Here is an 8541-nt window from a genome sequence, read left to right as displayed (position 1 = left end):
AAACAGAGACGAAAAAGACAATTTGTGTGTCAGGACAGCTTCAAAAGGGAGGGGCACATCAGATCTCACTTGTCCTAAATTTAACATCAGTGTTGCCATTACTTCCATAAGACAATGGAGCTGGTAGGATGTTTTCTTTATACTCATAATTTGTGTGTCAGAAACATATTATGAACAAGCTTTAAAATATGCAGAACCAATTCAGGTGTCTGGCTCAAAGGAAGAAGTACTGTAGAGTTCTAAGTTATTTATAAGAAAATTACAGGATATTTTAGCATGATGCTGGTATCCCTCATAGAGTTACTCACTAAAGGCTTAATGTTTAAGGTTTTGCATGGGCATAAACCAGTGGTGCCCCAATTTTGTGGTCATGCCTATTTAGAAATACAGCCAAAAAACATTTACCTTGTTATAAAAATAGGGGCAGGAAATAACCACTGCAACAGATTGTAAAAAGGGAGTGTGTTTATATTCAATTAGAAAATAAAGAGGATATCCATTCAGATCACAAAGTCAATCAAGAATCAGGTCCTGACACCAACTAGATGTTATGCAAGCAAACTATAAAGATAAATAAATTCACCCCCTAATGTCTGAGATTAACTGAGTGTTACATTATGTAAAATAAAGTAATCATCAGGCACAAACTTAAATAGGACCAATATTTTTAACAATAAATAAACACAACTAAACAACATACAAGAGTTATGCTATGAACGCATAATACAAGATTTATGAGCTAAAGAGTAAAAAATGGGAGCCAATGTCCCCCATTCTAACAAAACATCACTGACTCAAGAGAAATGTTTTTGCCTGTGAATTGCACAATAATGGAAATCTGAATTTTTCCAGAATAAATAAGACCGCAGGCTTGGAGTTCAGCACTCTGCCAGTGTTGGGATTACCTGAACAGAATCTGGTGTCAAGTCTGAATAAAGAGGAATTCTCTGAAGACACGATCTTGCTGTGATTATGATGAATGATGATGATGATGCCAGCCCCCTGTCTGTCTGTATTTATTGTGTACCATAATGTCTCCCTGTGGAAGCTGGCATAATGACCTCATTAGGATCTGGTCAGTGTTGAACACTTATATTTTAATATGGATGTCTTAATAGTTCAATAGTAAATTGGATTACCCTGAGTTGATTATTGGTAACATTCCTTGATCTTCTGTGTCTTCATGTCTCGTGCCCCAAGGATAGCTAAGCAAACAGAGCAAAACCATACCCATTGTATTGAACCTCCTGAACAGAGCAATCAAGCTGGGAAGTGTAACCCCATCTTCCATCTTTAACCCAACAATACCTTATCAATCAGGTCAGGTGTCTGTATTCAGGGAAGATGTACCGAATGTATCTAAAGCCAAGTACGCCATACTAGGCATTACGGCCTCGTGCTTCATATACGATACAATAATGCTTCTCAGACTTCTCAGGTTTTGATTTTTATTCAATTTTATTTTAATCCAAACAGCTACAGTATGTTGTAGACAGAAACAGCTGTGTTTTACACACATAACCTTACAAAGACATACAAAGAGTACACATAAACATTACATTAAAAATAAATATAACATCTCATTATGGTTCTCTTAGAGATACAGTATACAGCCAGAGATTTCTGATGAAAACCATATTTCTGGCCAAAATGTTAAGACTTGTGGGGTTTTTTTAAAAAAATGAAGATGAACTGTCTTACATTCTTATGGAGGTGTTGAACTGCTCATATCTGCTTGCTGCCATTTAAGAGAACAAAAATTGGGTCAGATTTGTTTTTGTGGGAGAGAGAATGACTTGATACTAAAGAAAAACTAATAAATGTGCGTATAATCCAATGTTTGGTATTCTAATCATTTTTTAAATGGTGCTTGCTGAACTGAGGCCAGTATGAAATCAAGGTTTTGGAATGTATGCTAAAAGACAGGTTCCAAAGTCTTTAATATCTCATATCTCCTCCACTTCAAAGATCACTAGTGGCAGTTGCTGCTTCTTGCAATAGCACTCCTGAGCATGACTTTAACTTCCTGGCTCTAGAAGTATCTGCCTAAGGCAGGCACTGAAACTCCGCACACAAAGCAAGAAGCCCAATGACCGTTTATCATCTGTCAGTCTGTCTTCCTCTACAGTCATCTGTCTCTCTTCTGCAGTGGCTGTTTCTCTGGCTATTATCCCTCCACCTTCTGCTCGAAGGTGGAACATGTTCATGACTGGACTGGTCCAGTGCTGGTGTTGTGATAGATGTCTGTATGGCTGTGCTTTCCAAAGTCCACTTTGTCCTTGCACATCGATCCCGAGCACATCATTCACATCTTCTAGGCAATGTGTACAAGTAATTAAAGGCAAACAGTGAGATAAAGAACTGAATTTAAAGGATGTTGTGATAAAATTCTGTAACACACTAGTAAGCCTCATTTAGAATACTGTGTACATTCTGTTCACTACGTTATAGGAAAGACATGGCTGCTTTGGAATCAGTCCAAAGAATATAAGAGCATAAGAAAGGTTACAAATGAGAAGAGGACATTTGTAGCCTGTTGGTCATGGACAGATAATTGATTCAAGCATCTCATCCAGCCATTTCTCGAAAGTAACCAGGGTATCACCTTCAGCCACATAGTGGGATCGGTTGTTCCACTCTTTCACACTCCTTTGCTTGTCACTTGTGTCCAAACGGGCTTGACTGGACCAATGGGCTTGTAAGCAGGAAGAAAAGAAACCACTGGAGTCTCCTTGTTGATAGCAGACTCCCTCTTCCATCATCTAATCCAGCACATTCTTACATAGAATCCACTCTACGTTTCCAATCTAACAAGTTCAGCAGTACAATCTCAGATCGTCTTCCAGAACCCATGTCTTCAGGCATCCTGGACACCAGCACACATCTCAGGTAATCTCCAGCTAAGCTACTTGTAGTCAAGGGGTGTCCTATATGCAATCATTCTCTCCTTTCACCCACCGAGAAGGAAGAGGGAGGTTATCCTTCAGTTTTAACTATTGTTTAACATCAAAGCAATTGACAAAATCGATTTAACTTCGATTTCTGTGAGCCAAGTCATCCTCTTGATATTCATGTCTTTTCTCTCAGCACAGTTACTGTATATTTAAAAAAATAATGTTCAGAAGAGCACTGTGCCATAATACATCATTCCGTATGTTTTAATATGCATTGATTAATTTCCTTATTTATGAAAAGCCAAAAGTAGGATGGTGGTCGGTTCAGACTAGATGAAGGTTGCTGTCTGGAACTATGTTCCCCAGAGGGCCGAGGGGACTTGCCATCTTCAGTCACCTGACAGGAAGACAATGGGTTGGGTGATGCTGTAGCTGAGGTTTCTAGGGCCCTGTCAACCTCCTCTATGTGCTTCACCAGAGGAAAATGGACTGAGGGACAATGAGCCCAAGGACATGTACTGTAGCGTAACTGATCTTTTTAGACATCTCAGTGAAGGAAACTGAATTGTTGTGGAAGGTTAGATTTTTAACAGTTTCTGAAAGAGACTAGATTTCGGAGAAAAAAAATATTTTGAGAACCTTTAGTCTCAAAGAGACACTTGTGCGTTGAGAAGCCGATAAGCAGCTTAGCTTGTTACAGAACTGTCTTATGGAAAGGATACTGAAGGAGTCTAGTTAGGATCTCAAGGATGAGCTAGTGTTTTGTTCTACAGTATGTTTGATTATCTTTTTTTCCTGCACTCTATATAAAAGCACTGTTTTTATCTTACAGTATTGTCTTTGACTCAGAGGAATCTGTTTTACTATTTAAAGTTCCCATTACAGCACTCCTTCCCCATGTGTGTACACATGCTCGAAAGAATTATTCAGGTGGTTGTATTGACAAAAGACAAAGGCACTTCAGACTTTCAGACATGTCAGAGACACAAGCTAGTTAAAAATCAAGAACACTATAAAAATAAAAAATCTGCTCAAACAATACTCGATATGAATATTTAAAATAAGAAATCCAGAATTTTCCTTTGTTTCTCTTACCTAAAACAATACGTAGTAGGGGCCCCACTTTGTAAGATTTGAATGGAGTTAACAGTAGGCTGCAAGACAAGTGAATCTGTAGCTGAGTTCCTCTCTTTGTCTCTCTTTTAAAACAGATCTTGAAAATGCAGAGCACATCAATCTTTCATTATAAAACCACTTACTTCATCTTGCTTTGAAAACAAAGGCAACCTCTTAGATTTACCTTGGTGAAAAATGTTAATTGTTTTTCTTAATAAATGTAAGGAACTAAAAATAAAATAAAACGGTATTAAATATTACCATTACAATAATAATTATCCCTAATAGAGAATAAGGCTTTGCATAAGACTGCAGTTGACTTATAAGTATAAGTATACATTTATAAGTATACTGTTTCATCCATACATATGCCCTATTAAGCAAACACAAAAGCACTAATTATATAAAATTAGACAGAAATACATTCATGTTCTTTTTCCATGTGATCTTGCGTCTAAAGTTTAAGAAATCTAATTCCTTAATTCTAGGAGCTGCAATTATTTTAATTGAAGGTTCTGCAAAGTATAAAGATTCCAACTGAAATCAACAGTGAAAGACAAACCCTAAGCTGGTGGATCAGTCGTGTGACAGATTGCATGAACTATCTGCAGCTGTGATTGTTTAGCAGAGTGACGATGAGAAAAAAAATTGATCTAATAAAACGTGTCCTCAATTGCATTTTTTAAAGGTTAATGTTCATGGGATTTCCACGTGAGACAATGCTCTATGATCTTCCTTTTTTGATTGAACCATGCAGATGTCTCTATGGTTTTGGTGACACCTGTATACATCTTTCACTTAATAACTGGGTGCAGTTTTCCTTCAGTGAATACATCTAATGTAAATCAATGAGGCCTCATACAGATATTTTCCTATTATTTGATCAGACAAAGGATGTGATTTTGAACAGAATATAAACAATTATAAATCCCTTTTTTCTGTTTTGTTTTATTTTACTGTTGCCCAAAAATCCAATGCCTCCTTGTGCTAAAAACTGCATGTTTTTCCTAATTATTTCAATTAAATGATGCAGTTCTTTAAAGGCTTCATTATCACTCTTCTCCAACACATTGGCATCTTTAAACGTGATTGTCGGCATCAGGAATAGAAGTCTGCAGAGGCGTTTGCTGGAATGCATTTGCTGTGAGGAAAAGTTGTTTCTCCAAGCTGAAAGTGTTCACATTAGAACAAGATTGTGCTTAGAAACTTTTCAGATGGGCTTAAAATGCAGGAGATCAAATGCAAAAATTTTCGGGGAGGGGTGACAAAACTGTGTACAAGCTATCTAACTATAGACAAATCCCAGACTGTCATACATTACTCAATGGAAGACATTTAATTGCATCTGGCCTTGAATATCAACAGCATTGGGACTAAAACATGTTGCCCTGCTTGAATAAAACATTTGCACAGTATGTGAGGGAAGGACCTTGTTATAAAATGCAAATCCAATCAATATTATATTAATCCAATCGATCACTTTAAAACTAATGAAGGCAACGAAAAAAAAACTCATCTGGACCACACAAGCCATAAAAATTACCAGAAACCAACTGAGCGGTTTAAAGAATTGGCATATTCAAGTAATAGAAGTAAACTACCATTAAAATTATTTGTGTTTTGCTATTCATATTTTGATGGTTTTCATCATGTGAGTCAAAATAGCTCAGTCTGAAGCTCTCTACTGTTGTTTAGAGATGTTAGTCACTGCAGAGTGTATAAGCAGAAATTCACAACTTAAACATTTTTATTCACTGTTGTCTTTAATTACATTGCATCTGTTAGATGGAAAAGAATGTGACTATGTATCATTAGTTCTAAGATCATGTCTTCATATTTGTCAGTGTGATCACAAATCAAGGCATGATGTGTTGAGAATACTGTGTGTAATATTGGTCACAATTTATAGACACATTTATAGATACTGCTCCTCTGTAATCACTACAGAGAAGAGCAAACTCATCCATTCCAGGGCACAAATGAATGTCCTACATCTACAGGCTGAAGGAACTGAATATCTTTAGTCTTAAGAAAAAGTCAACTAGAAGATGTCTTCAGAATAGTCAGTGAATTATGAACCAGAGGACACAAGTGGAAACTATATGGAAGTGCATTTAAATCTAAATACAGGAGGCTGTGCTTCTTTTACCTAGTGGGCTATGGGAGTCTGCACGAAGCTGAGTGCATTTTTCAAGACGTGGCTGAATGTGATCCTCAAGTCTAACTACTAACTGCCACATAGGCCAGAAGGGCAAAATGACCTTCTCTCATTTGTAACCTTTCTTATGTTAAAAGGAAAGGGGGTTTACCTAACGGTAACACAATCGAATTACCTTTCATATAAATTGATCAAATATGTCAGAACACTGCAATAATTATGCAAAGATATCAAAGAAATTAACATTTAGTGGTCAATTTATATATTTATTTCAGTTCTCTGTACAAACCTGTCTCGAAGCCTCTGACTTTCTTTTGTCTGATAGTGAAAGCAGAGAGAGGAGATAGTACGCTATCACAGCTTTGTGGTCTGCTTTTCTTATACTCAATGCTGCTGCTTTGCAATTCACCATTATTGTTTAACCTTTCAGCTGAAGAACAGATATAACAGCTTCTCTTTATTTATTAATGTTGCATTCTAATTTGGTGAGGTAGCCGGGCCAATGTGAGGCGTCTGACTTAATTGCAGGTATACTGAGTCATACTAATTCACCGCTTAAATATTTCAGCGCTCTGGTGATGAAGTACTGTTGCAATCTAACAACAATTTTGCCTTGCCGCAACAAAGACAAGACAATTATCCTCTGCTGAGGTTGGTTGACAACCTTGAATGTCTGCAAACATTAAATGTCCAGTATTATGGAAATAATACCATAGTCTCCGGATCATGCTTTGGTTTCCACTGTGTTCCCAGGTCACAGACAGATGTGAGAACAGCCTGTCACCACTATACCAACTGCCCTGCATGCTGCAGACATTATTTCAGACGTGCACAGTGTCAGAAAGTGGTGTCTAAAAGCGTAAATCCACTTTTAGAGGGTTTATCTAAGCAGCCGTATTATCTGACTGATTAGTCCTAGGTCCAGCAGCAAACTCATTTGTAACTGCATGACTAAGAAACTCTATTATCATATTTCATGTTTTTCATGCTTAATTGTTTCAGTACATTATTCACTTCTTCACCCCTCACAGATATTCAGTCTTAAGAACACAACAACAAGAGGAAGCAGCCTGTTAGGTAGTAGTTACTTGATTTGAGGAAGAAGCCATTTCTAGGAAGAAGCCAAGGTACTGACTAAACACGGCTAAACGGCTTGTTCCATACTCCCACAACTGTCACGATTATAGTCCCCCCTCCTAAAGGGTGCTCCAGCCCTTTCACTCAAGACTTTATTCTCTGCACCTGTTTCCCATTCCCAGCCCACCTTAAAAGCCAGGCGCTGACGCTCTTCCGGGCTCTGCATCTGATTTCCATATCGTGCGAGTCCGGGACCTGGAAGCGCCTGGTCCCGTTAAGGTTTTAACCTCTGTTCCCGTTCCCGTTCCTGTTCCCCGTCCGCCGGTTCCGACCCGGCCTTCGTGGTTTTTATCTTGTTCTGATGGATCTCCTGGTTTTGGACTTACCCTTGCGTTTTGGATTATCCCTAAGGACTACTCTCTCGGATTGTTCGCCTCGGCCACACCTTCCCCCATGCACCAGCGCACCTTGGACACGCCCCCCTGTCTTCAGCCCCGTATTCCTGCATGACGTTTCCCTAGTGTTCCCCCACTCCGTCGGACTGTGTCGTCCGCATAGGGTCCGGAAAGAACTGTTCGTTACAGAATGCAGAGCCAACACCTGGACCCCGCGGACGGCACCCTGGCAGCCTGGATTCCATCGGGTTTTTTTTCTTCCCTTTTTTTTTCTTAGGGCTTCGGAGCCGCCCTGAAAAGGAGGGGCGTACTGTCACGATTATAGTCCCCCCTCCTAAAGGGTGCTCCAGCCCTTTCACTCAAGACTTTATTCTCTGCACCTGTTTCCCATTCCCAGCCCACCTTAAAAGCCAGGCGCTGACGCTCTTCCGGGCTCTGCATCTGATTTCCATATCGTGCGAGTCCGGGACCTGGAAGCGCCTGGTCCCGTTAAGGTTTTAACCTCTGTTCCCGTTCCTGTTCCCCGTCCGCCGGTTCCGACCCGGCCTTCGTGGTTTTTAACTTGTTCTGATGGATCTCCTGGTTTTGGACTTACCCTTGCGTTTTGGATTATCCCTAAGGAGTACTCTCTCGGATTGTTCGCCTCGGCCACACCTTCCCCCGTGCACCAGCGCACCTTGGACACGCCCCCCTGTCTTCAGCCCCGTATTCCTGCATGACGTTTCCCTAGTGTTCCCCCACTCCGTCGGACTGTGTCGTCCGCATAGGGTCCGGAAAGAACTGTTCGTTACAACAACTTTATGTGTAATAAAGAAACGTCTTCTGCTGTCAGTTTTAAATGGACTGTTCTTTAGCTTCCATGTGTGTCACTGTCAAGCCCTCTGCAGCCAGAGGGTGCTCT

Source organism: Atractosteus spatula, chromosome 6 (assembly GCF_055471065.1).
Source record: "Atractosteus spatula isolate fAtrSpa1 chromosome 6, fAtrSpa1.hap1, whole genome shotgun sequence".
NCBI lineage: Eukaryota > Metazoa > Chordata > Actinopteri > Semionotiformes > Lepisosteidae > Atractosteus > Atractosteus spatula.
Note: the sequence above shows the minus strand (reverse complement) of the source record.